Source organism: Grus americana, chromosome 27 (genome assembly GCF_028858705.1).
Source record: "Grus americana isolate bGruAme1 chromosome 27, bGruAme1.mat, whole genome shotgun sequence".
NCBI classification, from domain to species: domain Eukaryota; kingdom Metazoa; phylum Chordata; class Aves; order Gruiformes; family Gruidae; genus Grus; species Grus americana.
In genome coordinates, this window is record NC_072878.1 from 3,972,585 (window position 1) to 3,987,424 (window position 14,840).

General features: G+C 51.9%; 1 pseudogene; it reads left to right on the forward strand.

Annotated features, from left to right (window-relative positions):
• Positions 1-9,766: 9,766 nt before the first annotated feature.
• Positions 9,767-14,166, forward strand: LOC129196984 (olfactory receptor 14A16-like; annotated as a pseudogene).
• Positions 14,167-14,840: the final 674 nt, after the last annotated feature.

Below are 14,840 nucleotides of genomic sequence, written 5' to 3' on the forward strand. Positions count from 1 at the left end.
AGGGGTGCGGGAATAGGCACAGGAGTAACATCCTTGGTACAACAGAGCAAAGAATTCAGCGCCCTGAGGGTGGCAGTAGATGAGGACATGGCTAAAATTGAACAATCAATAACTGCAATAGAACAATCAATTAGATCATTATTGGAAGTAGTGCTACAAAATCGAAGGGGATTAGACCTGGTTTTCTTACAGCAAGGGGGGGTGTGCGCTGCACTAAGAGAAGAGTGTTGTGTATATGCGGACCACACAGGGGTAGTGAGAGACACTATGGCCAAATTGCGAGAGGGATTGGAAAAACGAAAAAGGGAACGAGAGGCACAACAAAATTGGTTTGCATCATGGTTTAACCATTCACCATGGTTAACCACCCTGATATCGACCTTGATAGGGCCAATCACAATGATCATGATGGCACTGATCTTTGGACCCTGTATAGTGAATAAAATTGTGTCGTTTGTTAGGAGCCGACTAGAGAGCGTTAACATTATGTTAGTAGAACGCCAACAACTGCTTTAAGAATGTATTTACTCAGTGTTACCCCCAGTTATCCCTGAAGTTACCCCGACTTACACCCCATTACTAACGGTTACCCCCTAGCTTCCACCCGTTTATTGTGCCTTATCTTTTTTATTCAAATTTATAACATATACTTTTTAAGAGTGTCATATAATATAGAATAAGAATAGAAATAGACCTTATTCTTAGAATTGTTATATTTTAACTAATTTACTTATGCATAAGGAGGGGGGAAATGTAGATAGCTAGGGCCTGGCGGCCGGAAGATGTCGCGCTGTACGGAAAGATAAGACCCCTCTCCTAATAGCCAATAGTGTTTAATTTACGACATAAGCAGGCGGATGTGATGTTGTAAACCCAAGCTATATAATGCTATGTCGCCCACCAATAAACGCCATTTGCCGTCCACCACATTGGTGTCTGTGAGCTGATGGACCGAATGACCTGGGGTTGGTCATCGTGCCGTTCCTGAACCAGGTCGTCACGCCAACAATAGGCGACACCAGGAAGAGCCAGAAGTGCAAGAGCTGCAGCTCCCGTGTGTCTGCGAATGCCAGGAGGAGGAACTCATTGATGGAGCTGCCATTGGACATCTGCTGTTTCTTGACATTGAGGCTGGTTGGTTGAAAAAAGGAAGGACAAGGAAAACTGTGACAGATTTCTCTGAGCAATGCCACTCCATTTTTTCATAGTAAAACCCCCATGCTGAAATGCTTTTCCTTTCTCTGCTTTGTGCTGGCTGAGTGTGTGGTGAGGAGCTGAGGAGTCAGCTGTGCTCAGCTGCAGTGGGTACATGGAGCTGGTTTGTGAAAGCTCAAATGTTAAAAATCAATGTCAGATGTATTCCACTTCTAATGGTAAAATTCAGTCCCTGCTGTCATGACTCAGAAGTTCCCAGGATGCACAAGAGCGGCTTAGTATGTCCTTGTAAGAATTTTGTCTGTGCTTTTTATTTTCCACTGTCACATCTGAGGACTGTTCTTGTGAGGGGTAGAAATACTCATTTTAGGATGGAAAATAGGAAGGGTCTTGAGGAAGGACAGGCAAAAGGGTTCAGATCTTTGTAGCTTAGTGCAGAGTCATGAGAGCTGCAGTGTCCATTACACTGTCACCCAGCTGCCCGGCACTTTTGCTTGTGCTGCCTTGAAGATGATATCACACACAAATGACACTTTCAATAATCCCCAAAACAAGATGATGGGAGCAGGGGAGTTGTGTTTCCAAGGGCAGATCTGAAAACTGCTTCCCAGCCCAGAGGTGGAGTTGTGATTGAGAGAGAAGGACACAGCCCCTCTCAGAGAGAAGCAAAGGCCTCTGAGAGGAGAGAACTGACCTCCAAGGGAAAGCTCAGCACTCCCTGGGATCCTACAGCACAGCCGTGCTCTTCTGGGGCAGCTCCCAAGCCCAGCAGCACAGGCAAAGCAGACAGTCCGATGTCCTGAAGATGGGATGTCCTAAAGGCAGAATCAGCTCATTGCTCAGCAGACAACGCCCAGCAGACATCTAGAGTGAGGGACCACAAGAGAGCAGCCTGAAGGCAGCCTAGCCCAGGGCTTGCCTGCAGTTTCCTCCCACTCCCTGCCCATGTCTCTGCTGCCTGGAGCTGTCCCTGCCAGGAGCTGGTGCTCTGCCCACACCTCTCCTCCCTGTCCCTGCTCACAGAGCCCATCCCACCCTCTGTGTGCTCAGCTCTGCCCTGCAGACCCCTCCTGGCACCAGGGCACTGCCCAGGGGCACCTCTGTGTTGGCAGGTCTTAAGGAGAAGACCAGATCAACCCTGAAGACACCACAAAGGTGATGTTGATGCTTTCTGTAGGCAGAGGAAAGGGTGAAGTGACTTTATCAGGTGCCTTGAGAAACCACATTGATCACTCATTGTCTTGGTCTCCTGTGCAAACCTGACAGCTCCATCACTGTTTCCTATGACCATCACAGCAGGGAATTGAAAGCAACAACCCTGGGAAGCACCTTTCTTTCCATGTAGCCCCTGCCTTGATGTGCTTCTTGAAAAGTGCCCTGGGAAATGTCCCAGGATTTATATGGAGCTGTGAACAGCCTGGAAACATGCAGCACCATCTCGACAGCAGAACAATTCTCCCCTGCTGTACCGGGGGTTAATTCTTCCACCCACAGCTTCTCCCTGCAGTGCCCTGGGCAGCTCCCCGGGCAGGCTGAGGGCTGACCCTGGCAGGCGGCAGAGTCCCTGCCCCGGCACACAGCCCCTGGGCTGCAGGGACCCTGCTCTGCAGGACACAACTGGGCACCCCTGCCTGCACACCTGCATTCCCAGCCACTCAAACTTGCCTCTGCACAGGGAGTCCACCTGGCACATCCCAGCAGCTGTGGGCTCTGCCAGCTTGAGGAGATGCCTCCAGGAACTGCATCGGCATTGCCCTGCACCCAGAGACTTACCGTGTCAAGGGCTCTGAAGATTTCTCCTTCCGTGAGCTCTCAGCAAGCCTCCCATTTCCAACTGCCTTTAAGCTCTCTCTGCCTCGCTGTTCTCCCCTCGGTGCCTGCAGGCAAAGCCCTCAGCCCTGCTGTGCTCTGCAGAGGAGCTGCTCCTGGCCAGAGATGTCTCTCTGCAGCACAGCCCACTTGCCATGAGCTCCCTCCATCCCAGGAGCCTGGAGCAGCTCAGCAGCAGAGGCCCAGCCCAAGGCGGCATGTTAATGACCCCTCTGGTGGGTTTGGGGATGAGTCCATGAAGCTCCGACCCTGAGAGGAAGCTGATGAAACCTCTCCAGAAGTCACAGTCCGATGCAAACTCCACAGTTTCTTGGAGCATTAATGGGTCCCCCTGAGGGCCATCCCTGACAAAGCAGCTCTGGGGCTGGTCAGAGCAGGCAAGTGGAGGCAGTGATGACAGGTAGGCAAAGGCAATGGCAAGGTGGCTGAGTAATCCTGGGTGTGTTTGATCAAGCCAAAGGGCCAAGCTGTGACCCCCAGCCCCTGGGAGGGGAGACCCTGTCCACACACAGGGCTCAGGGCTCTTCCTGGGCCACTGTGATGTGGGGATGTGCAATGCCTAGAGCAGGACTACCACACACTCTTTCTCAGGCTCACAGGTTGTGACAAGGGGGCGATGAAGTCCTGGTGCTCTAATGAGAAGATGTCTCCTCACAGGCATCCCCTGCAGAGAGAACAGCCACAGCCCAGCAGACCAAGACCTTGGCTGTGTTGGGGGGCTTTCAGCCTTGCCACTGCCCCCAGATGTCTCCACCACAGCATGTCCTATGGTGTCCCACACCTGCACCTCTTTCCCTGCAGGCTCTTGACACCCAGCCTGCTTACCAACTTGGGTCTCACCTGAGCGTCTTCCTACCCTTACTGGTATCTCTCCATCCTCACAGACTCTTCATTGAAAGGCAAAGCTGATCCAGACTCTTGCTGGGTGGCCTCTTGTACCACAGAACTGCACTTGCAGGGACAATTTCTTTCTCCTCGTGTCCCATCTCAACCTCCCAAGATGCACTTGGTGGCATCTTGTCTTTCTCATGATGTTTCCCAGTTTTCAGAAAAGCTCCACCATCTCTGAAACCACCTTTCAAGCAGTCTCAGGCTACTCCTAGACTGCCCTGAGCCTCTCCACCACTGGGCAAAGGGGCCAAAGAAGCCCAGGTCTCTCAGCCCCTCCACACAGCCCATCTGCTTAAGGCCCCAAACTCCACCCGGCCACATCTCCTCTGGCCACTCTCCAGCTCCTCCCAGCTCCAGCAAAAGAGGGAGCCGAGAACTGGGACAAAGCCATGTGTGGGGGTCCCTACCAGTGCGGTGTCAAGGGCCATAAGAACTGCCCTGCTCTGGGTGACCAAGCTCATCCTAACGCAGCCCCGTATGCAAGTGGCCTTCTTCACAGTGAGCAGAAACCCCTGGTTCGGATGGTGTCCCTCGCAGTTGCCAGGCCCTTCTCCTCCTCAGAGTCCCTCCTCAGCACAGCAGGTCCCGGCTGGCCCTGATGTACAGGTTGGTTCTTCTCCCTGAGGCCAGACTGGCCAATTCTCCTTGTCAACGTCATGAGGTTTCTTTTGGCCAAATCCCCGAGGTTCTCCAGGTCCCTCTGGACTGAAGCTCCATTTGGTCAGCGGTTACTGTTTGTGTGCGGGTGGCTCACCCTGATGGTGGTGTAGTCTCACAAGAGAACAGCATGAGGAGTTGCAGATCTCTACAGACCCAGGCAGGAATTGCCATGAAGTGAGTCTGCAAAACACCAAAGGATGGTACAAAGCAAGCCAAACCAGGGTCAGCGGAGAAAGGAGAAATGAGGGTGGGGCTGTTTGACGCATGGTGATATTAGAGGAAAATGTATACCTGTGTAGACACACAGACAACATGGATCCCTCCAGGAGCCAAATCCAGCAGCCCGATAGAGGTGAGACTGCTGCAGCTCCATGCCACGCCATCCCACACACACACGTGCACACAGAAAGGCCAGCACATATGCACGTGTACACCCCCCACACACACACTCAGAATGAAGTCTCTCAGTCAACTCGCAGACTCTACAGCAGCTGGCACTGAACTCCCCTGCTCCTCCAGAACCAGCCTCTCCATGGTCTCACCATCCGAGTGGCTCACACAGCCTTGGCTCCCAGGTCACTTCACCTTTGCACCAGTGACTCCAGCTTGATCTTCACCACCAATTGCACACTGACACTTTTAACCTCACTCGCTCCACAGCCGGCAGCACAGACACGTGGGCCTCTGTGACAGCTGGTCTGACTCCCCTTGCTGGCACGTAGAGCTGCTCCTGGCACATGCCCGCACACAGCATAGAGAGCCCCCCAGCCAGGAACAGAGCTAGAAATGGAGCTGAATGAGGAGACACATCAGACGGTTGAGTTCAGGCGCAGGGCATGTCCAGACCAGCATATTGACCAGACAAAGGTTTATATGCGAAGGCTCCTTTTATCCCTGTTATATTTATGGATGAAATCATCCTGAGTGCCCTCCCATAGCACATACAGGATAAGCAATCAGGCTCAGTCACCATGTGTTGATGAAAGGCAGGTCCTTCTTGATTACCCTCATCTCCTTGTATGACAAGGTGACCCACTTAGTGGATGAGGGCAAGACGGTGGATGTTGTCTACCCAGACTTTAGTAAAGCCTTTGACACCATATCCCAGAGCATTGTCCTGGAGAAACTGGCTGCTCATGGCTTGGATGGACATGTGCTTCACTGGGTAAAAAACCGGCTGGGTGGCCAGGCCCAAAGAGTTGTGGTGAATGGAGTTAATTCTAGGTGGTGGCCTGTCACAAGTGGTGTTCCCCAGGGCTCAGTACTGGGGCCAGCTCTCTTTAATATCTTTATCAATGATCTGGACGAGGGGATTGATTGTGCCTTCAGTACGTCTGCAGATGACACCAAGCTGTGCAGGAGTGTTGATCTGCTTGAGGGCAGGAAGGCTCTACAGAGGGATTTGGATCAATGGGCTGAGGCCAACTGTATGAGGTTTAACAAGGCTCAGTGCTGGGTCCTGCACTTGGGTCACAACAACCCCAGGCAACACTACAGGCTTGGGGAAGAGGGGCTGGAAAGCTGCTCGACAGAAAAGGACTTGGCGGTGTTGGTTGACATCTGGCTGAATATGAGCCAGCAGTGTGCCCAGGTGGCCAAGAAGGCCAAGAACATCCTGGCTTGTGTCAGACACCACTGCAGAAAGACAGCTCTGCCCAGGAGCAGCTCCTCTGCAAAGCACAGTAGATGTGACATCCCATGGGTTACTGACACGTAAAAGGGTACGAGTCTGATGTGGGGCTGGGGGAGGCCCTTCTGTTGAGTCACGAGGTTCAGAAAGGACCCCCTTGCTTTCTAAACTCCTTCTCAGAGAGGAGCCTAGGTGCAGCTAGGGCCAGTCTTAGTTTCAGACTTGGTCAATGGTTTATGTCTAAAGGATTATGTGTGTAGCCACATATCAGAGTCAACGTTTGCCTGTCAGAGCCCCACCAAGGACTTTCACTGAAACAGTTTCGCAAAGTTGAAAAGATAGGTAATTTATTGAGGAGACGGGTGTAAAAAGTTCAGAATTGCCATTGATAAATGCACTTACTGCAACAATTTTGAGCTCAAGTTAATGGTTCAGCGCTTTTGTTAATGATAGCTTTCCCAGGGTAACATCCAACATAACCGGAGGCGCAAGTCTTACCAAAGAGGCGTCCCTGCTTGGGGAGGAGAGAGGTCCAGGCCCGTCGACCCATCCAAATAGTTGGAGTTCTTGTCCTCAGAAAAGAGGATTCTAAATGCCAGATTTATACTTTTGGTGAGATGGGACTAAATCAAGTATTGTGTGCCGACGGGCCCTTGACAAGGCTTGTTGCGCAGTTGATCGGGGCTGGGGGGGGAGTAGCGGAGAACAAAGGCGTTCAGTACAGAGCAGTGGTGGTCTGTTTAGCTTTACTGAAGTAACATCAGGCTGTGAAGGCTCCCCCTCACCCCAGGGGTCACTCCGTTGGTTGAGGAGTAGACCATCAGGTGCCGCATCTTGTTAAGATGAACAAATTGCTCATCTCCTGCCCCTGTTCGGGTCCAGTGCTTATCAGTGCAACATAAGTTGTTCAATCCGTGCTCTCGCCAAATTTGGACCCCCCTGGGCCCTTTCTGGTGGCTCATAATGACCCTGTATTCGGCACCAACAAGCCTGGACAAGTCTGGCATCCCACAAAGATGAACCAGGACCAACACGAGAGCAGGGGAGCTGTGAGATATGTGAAAAGATTTCAGCCACCATCCAGGTGAGCCCATCATTACCTGGCTGCTCTGATGCTGGGATAATGGGGCCAGGAGCCTGGAATTAGAGGGCAGGGAGGCCAAGCAGCTGGCATCCCTGTCTAGGGAAGGGGACATCAAGAAGGTGATTGGAAAAGGGGCACAAGCCCTCAGCCTCTGGAGGTGACTTCTTTCAAGCATGAGGGAAAGGTATCCCTTCGGTGAAGATGTTATATGTCACCCAGGCAAGTGGATCACCATGGAGAGATGTATCCAGTACCTGAGGGAATTAGCTGTGCGGGAGATAGTTTATTAGGACCCAGTCATTGCACAGTTACCCACAGATCCTGATGAAATCCAAAGTACATGACAAATGTGGCAGAAGTTCGTACGGAGTTCACCATCATTGTATGCCAACTCATTGTCAGTAATGGACTAGAAAGGTGAAAAGGCACCAGCAGTGGATGAAGTGACTGGCCGACTCTGGCAATACGAAGAAAGTTTCTCTTCCTTCCTTGTCTCGGCTGTGGAGAAACTGTTCCGGGAGTTCCAGCAATTCAGAGAGGATATGTCCTACTCCCTACCTGTACAGACCAGTATCTCAGCTACTAGGAGTAAGCGTTCCTCTGCTCCAGAGAGAGGATATAGAGGGAACACACCATGAGGCACCCTGTGGTTTTACCTGTGTGACCACAGAGGGGACATGAGGAAGTGGGATGGAAAAACCTCACTCGATTGTACAGGCACAAGGACATGAGCTGCAAGGCTCATAAAAGGGGATAAAAGGAAAAATGCTGCTCCAGTTTCCAGCAGGCAGTCTCCCAGACCGAGTGGAAGGCTTGCCCATTCGTACGATCCTCTTGAAGGGACCACTAAGTTGCAAGAAGTGAGTAGCGAATACAATGAGCAGGATTAGAGGGGCTGTGCCTCCGGCCAGGTGGAGGAGAGGGACAACCCGGTTTATTGGACTGTGTGGATCCAATGGCCTGGCACATCAGACCCACAAGAGTAGAAGGCTCTAGTGGACATTGGTGCATAGTGTAATGCCATCGAACCATGAAGGAGCAGAACCAGGGATCCAGTTGACTGTACTGGAGGCTGAAGTAAATCTAACTGCGAATGACTGGGAAAATGCACCCCATTGTGACTGGCCCAGAGGCACCGTGCATCCTCGGCATACACTATCTCCGAAGATGGTATTTCAAGGACCTAAAAGGGTACTAACGGTCAATTGGCATAGCTGCCTTGGAGACGCAGGAAATTGAACCGCTGTCTACTTTGCCCGGTCTCTGAGAGCACACTTCTGTTGTGGGGTTGCTCAGGGTCGAACAACAAAAGGTGCCAGTCACTACCACAATGGTGCACCAGTGGCAATATCGCACCAACTGAGACTCCCCGATTCCCATCAATAAGCTGTTTCGTCAGCTGGAGAGTGAGAGAGTGATCAGCAGAACCCGCTCACCCTTTAACAGTCCCATATGGCCAGTGAGGAAGTCCAGTGGAGAGTGGAGGCTGACAGTAGACTATCGTGGCCTGAATGAAGTCACACCACCGATGAGTGCTGCCGTGCCAGACATGCTGGAACTTCAATATGAACTGGAGTCAAAGGCAGCCAAGTGGTTCACCACAACTGATACAGCTAATGCATTTTTCTTGATCCCTTTGGCGGCAGGGTGCAGGGCACAGTTTGCTTTCACTTGGAGGGGCATCAAGGACACCTGGAATCGACTGCCCCAGGGGTGGAAACACAGCCCCACCATTTGCCATGGACTGATCCAGGCTGCACTGGAACATGCTTAAGTCCCGGAGCACCTGCAAGACATTGATGACATCATGGTATGGGGCAACTCAGCAGAAGAAGTTTCTGAGAAAGGGAAGGAAACATTCCAACTCTTGCTGAAAACTGGTTTTGCCATAAAACGAAGTGAGGTCAAAGGACCTACACAGGAGATCCAGGTTTTAGGAATAAAATGGAGAGATGGGCATCATCAGATTCCATTGGATGTGATCAACAAAATAGCAGCCATGTCTCCACCAACCAACAAAAAGGAAACACAAGTTTTCTTAGGCATTGTGGGTTTCTGGTGAACGCACGTTCCAAATTAGATTCTCACTGTAAGCCCTCTCTGTCAGGTGAACAGGAAGAAGAACGATCTCAAATGGGGCCCTGAGCAACGGCAAGCCTTTGAACAAATCAAACAGGAAATTGTCCATGCAGTAGCCATTGGGCCAGTCCAGGCAGGACCAGATTTCAGAAATGTGCTGTACACCGCAGCCGGGGAGAATGGCCCTACCTGGAGTCTCTGGCAGAAAGTTCCAGGGGAGACTCGAGGTCAATCCCTGGGGTTTTGGAGTCGGGGATACAGAGGATCAAAGGCCCGCTACACTCCAACTGAAAAGGAGATATTGGCAGCATATGAAGGGTTCAAGATGAAGAAGTAGTCGGTACTGAAGCACAGCTCCTCCTGGCACCCCAACTGCCAGTGCTGGGCTGGATGTTCAAAGCGAGGGTCCCCTCTACACATCATGCAACTGATGCTACATGGAGTAAGTAGGTTGCATTGACTACACAGTGGGCTCGAATAGGAAACCCCAACTGCCCAGGAATTCTGGAAGTGATCACAGACTGGCCAGAAGGATAAGATTTTGGAATTTCACCAGACGAGAAGGTGACACGGGCTGAAGAGACTCCACAGTGTAATAACAGAAAATGAGAGGCCATCTGCCCTGTTCACTGATGGGTCCTCTCGCATTGTGGGAAAACATTGGAGGTTGTTGGCTGGTGTGAGGCATTTTACATGATGAGTTGCAGAAATATTTGAAGCACATGTTAAATTGAGTCAGCTTGTACCTTGCGCAGAAAGATCCCAACCCTCATTTCTCCTTTCTCCGCTGACCCTGGTTTGGCTTGCTTTGTACCCTCCTTTGGTGTTTTGCAGACTCTCTTCATGGCAATTCCTACCTGGGTCTGTAGAGATCTGCAACTCCTCATGCTGTTCTCTTGTGAGACTCCACCACCATCAGGGTGAGCCACCTGCACACAAACAGTAACCGCTGACCAAATGGAGCTTCAGTCCAGAGGGACCTGGAGAACCTCGGGGATTTGGCCAAAAGAAACCTCGTGACGTTGACAAGGAGAATTGGCCAGTCTGGCCTCAGGGAGAAGAACCAACCTGTACATCAGGGCCAGCTGGGACCTGCTGTGCTGAGGAGGGACTCTGAGGAGGAGAAGGGCCTGGCAACTGCGAGGGACACCATCCGAGCCAGGGGTTTCTGCTCACTGTGAAGAAGGCCACTTGCATACGGGGCTGCGTTAGGATGAGCGTGGTCACCCAGAGCAGGGCAGTTCTTCTGGCCCTTGACACCGCACTGGTAGGGACCCCCACACATGGCTTTGTCCCAGTTCTCGGCTCCCTCTTTTGCTGGAGCTGGGAGGAGCTGGAGAGTGGCCAGAGGAGATGTGGCCAGGTGGAGTTTGGGGCCTTAAGCAGATGGGCTGTGTGGAGGGGCTGAGAGACCTGGGCTTCTTTGGCCCCTTTGCCCAGTGGTGGAGAGGCTCAGGGCAGTCTAGGAGTAGCCTGAGACTGCTTGAGAGGTGGTTTCAGAGATGGTGGAGCTTTTCTGAAAACTGGGAAACATCATGAGAAAGACAAGATGCCACCAAGTGCATCTTGGGAGGTTGAGATGGGACACGAGGAGAAAGAAATTGTCCCTGCAAGTGCAGTTCTGTGGTACAAGAGGCCACCCAGCAAGAGTCTGGATTAGCCAGAGCTTTGCCTTTCAATGAAGAGTCTGTGAGGATGGAGAGATACCAGTAAGGGTAGGAAGACGCTCAGGTGAGACCCAAGTTGGTAAGCAGGCTGGGTGTCAAGAGCCTGCAGGGAAAGAGGTGCAGGTGTGGGACACCATAGGACATGCTGTGGTGGAGACATCTGGGGGCAGTGGCAAGGCTGAAAGCCCCCAACACAGCCAAGGTCTTGGTCTGCTGGGCTGTGGCTGTTCTCTCTGCAGGGGATGCCTGTGAGGAGACATCTTCTCATTAGAGCACCAGGACTTCATCGCCCCCTTGTCACAACCTGTGAGCCTGAGAAAGAGTGTGTGGTAGTCCTGCTCTAGGCATTGCACATCCCCACATCACAGTGGCCCAGGAAGAGCCCTGAGCCCTGTGTGTGGACAGGGTCTCCCCTCCCAGGGGCTGGGGGTCACAGCTTGGCCCTTTGGCTTGATCAAACACACCCAGGATTACGCAGCATCAGAGCCACCTTGCCATTGCCTTTGCCTACCTGTCATCACTGCCTCCACTTGCCTGCTCTAACCAGCCCCAGAGTTGCTTTGTCAGGGATGGCCCTCAGGGGGACCCATTAATGCTCCAAGAAACTGTGGAGTTTGCATCGGACTGTGACTTCTGGAGAGGTTTCATCAGCTTCCTCTCAGGGCCTGAGCTTCATGGACTCATCCCCAAACCCACCAGAGGGGTCATTAACATGCCGCCTTGGGCTGGGCCTCTGCTGCTGAGCTGCTCCAGGCTCCTGGGATGGAGGGAGCTCATGGCAAGTGGGCTGTGCTGCAGAGAGACATCTCTGGCCAGGAGCAGCTCCTCTGCAGAGCCCAGCAGGGCTGAGGGCTCTGCCTGCAGGCACCGAGAACAGCGAGGCAGGTGAAGAGCTTAAAGGCAGTTGGAAATGGGAGGCTTGCTGAGAGCTCACGGAAGGAGAAATCTTCAGAGCCCTTGACACGGTAAGTCTCTGGGCCCAGGGCAATGCAGCTGTAGCTCCTGGAGGCATCTCCTCAAGCTGGCAGAGCCCACAGCTGCTGGGATGTGCCAGGTGGACTCCCTGTGCAGAGGCAAGTTTGAGTGGCTGTGAATGCAGGTGTGCAGGCAGGGGTGCCCAGTTGTGTCCTTCAGAGCAGGGACAGGGAGGAGAGGTGTGGGCAGAGCACCAGCTCCTGGCAGGGACAGCTCCAGGCAGCAGAGACATGGGCAGGGAGTGGGAGGAAACTGCAGCCAAGCCCTGGGCTAGGCTGCCTTCAGGCTGCTCTCTTGTGGTCCCTCACTCTAGATGTCTGCTGGGCGTTGTCTGCTGAGCAATGAGCTGACTCTGCCTTTAGGACATCCCATCTTCAGGACATCGGACTGTCTGCTTTGCCTGTGCTGCTGGGCTTGGGAGCTGCCCCAGAAGAGCACGGCTGTGCTGTAGGATCCCAGGGAGTGCTGAGCTTTCCCTTGGAGGTCAGTTCTCTCCTCTCAGAGGCCTTTGCTTCTCTCTGAGAGGGGCTGTGTCCTTCTCTCTCAATCACAACTCCACCTTTATGCTGGGAAAGAGAAGAGTTTGCAGATCTGGACTCCTTTAAAACAGGACTCCCCTGTTGTCATCAGAGTCTTGTTTTGTGGTATGTGAGTAATTTATGTTTGTTGTCATCGTCATGGCAGCACAAGCAACAGTGCAGGGCAGCTGGGTGACAGTCTAATGGACACTGCAGCTCTCCTGACTCTGCACTAAGCTGCAAAGAGATGAGTCCTTTTGCCTGTCCTGTTGCAAGTTTTTTCTTGTTTTCCATCATACAATGAGTATTTCTATTCCTCCAAAGAACACTCCCCAGAAATGATGGTAGAAAATAAAAACCACAGAAAAAATTCTTCTAAGGACATGCTAAGCCTCTCTTCTGCATCCCGTGCTCTTCTGAATCAAGAGTGCAGAGATTAACTTTTCCATTAAAGGTGGATTACATCTGACATCGGTTGTAAACACTGGAGGTGTCACAAACCAGCTCCATGTACCCACTGCAGCTGAGCACAGCTGACTCCTCAGCTCCTCGCAACACGCTCAGCCAGCAGAAAACAGACAAGGGAAATCCATTTTGATTATTGGGTATTTCTATGAAAAAGTGAGTAGCTTTGCTCAGAGGAGTCTATCCTAACTTTCCCCTGTTCTTTGTTTTTTTTCAACCAGACCCCTTGCCAAGAAATAGCACATGTCCAACAGCAGCTCCATGACCGAGTTCCTCCTCCTGGCATTCGCAGACACACGGGAGCTGCAGCTCTTGCACTTCTGGCTCTTCCTGGGCATCTACCTGGCTGCTCTCCTGGGCAATGGCCTCATCATCACTGCCATAGCCTGCGACCACCACCTCCACACCCCCATGTACTTCTTCCTCCTCAACCTCTCCATCCTCGACCTGGGCTGCATCTCCAACACTGTGCTCAAAGCCATGGTCAATTCCCTCTGGGACACCAGGGCCATCTCCTACACAGGATGTGCTGCACAGGTCTTTTTCTTTTACTTTCTGATTTCAGCAGAGTTTTCCCTTCTCACAGTCATGGCCTACGATCGCTACGTTGCCATCTGCAAACCCCTGCACTACGGGACCCTCCTGGGCAGCAGAGCTTGTGTCCACATGGCAGCAGCTGCCTGGGGCAGTGGGTTTCTCTATGCTGTGCTGCACACGGCCAATACATTTTCTATACCACTCTGCAAGGGCAATGGCCTGAACCAGTTCTTCTGCGACATTCCCCAGATCCTCAAGCTCTCCTGCTCAGACTCAGACTATCTCAAGGAGGCTAGGCTTATTGTGGTTAGTGCCTGTTTATTCTTTGTGTGCTTTGTTTTCATTGTGCTGTCCTATGTGCAGATCTTCAGGGCTGTGCTGAGGATCCCCTCTGAACAGGGACGGCACAAAGCCTTTTCCATGTGCCTCCCTCACCTGATTGTGGTGTCCTTGTTTATCAGCACTGGAATGTTTGCCTACCTGAGGCCCAACTCCATCTCCTCCCCATCCCTGGATGTGGTGGTGGCAGTTCTGTACTCGGTGGTGCCTCCAGCAGTGAACCCCCTCATCTACAGCATGAGGAACCAGGAGCTCAAGGGTGCAGTTCGGAAACTGATGACTAGATGTTTTTCAGAAGCAATATACTGCCCCTGTCCTTCCACATATCACTTGTAACAGAACTCATGACAGGCCCAGCCTGTCTTTTGCATGTTTTCTTACTGTTGATGTTATTGTTGATTTTCTTTTTTTTAATTTTCCTTTTTTAACTTGTAATAATGTTGTCCACATAGAATTTTCATTATTCATTCTAATTCGAATTCATTATCTACCTCTCTGATTTGACCCAGAGGAATTCTAAATACATTTCCGCACCCTCTCTCTGAGTATTTAAACATTAAAAAAGAACCTGCGGTGACATTTCTGTCTGAGATTTTATCCCCCAAGACCTTCTCTGGAGCTGCAGAGGCAGTTCCTGTGTACAGAGTCCCTGCACAGCAGATCTCTGACAGAGCTGGCCTCTGTAGCAGCATTTCCACCAGGAAAGGCAATCTCCTCAGGGCACTGCCCAAAGGCTTACGTCTTTTTCCAGTCTTGCTCTCAAGAACATGCCCAAGGAAGAGGCTCTAAAGAAAACTGTTGCTTTGCTTGTTTCTCCATGGGCGCAGAGGGATGAGATGAGGGTCCCAGTGTGCTCTTCCAGGGACTGAGGAATGGCTCAGGTGTTCCTTGTGGGTGGACAGCACCCACACAGATGCTGAATGGACTCCAACTAAGCTGCCTGGGGCTCGACAGCCTGTGGTAGGGCTGATGGCAGATGAGTGTTTTTCTGGAAGGAATCAGGAGCTGCC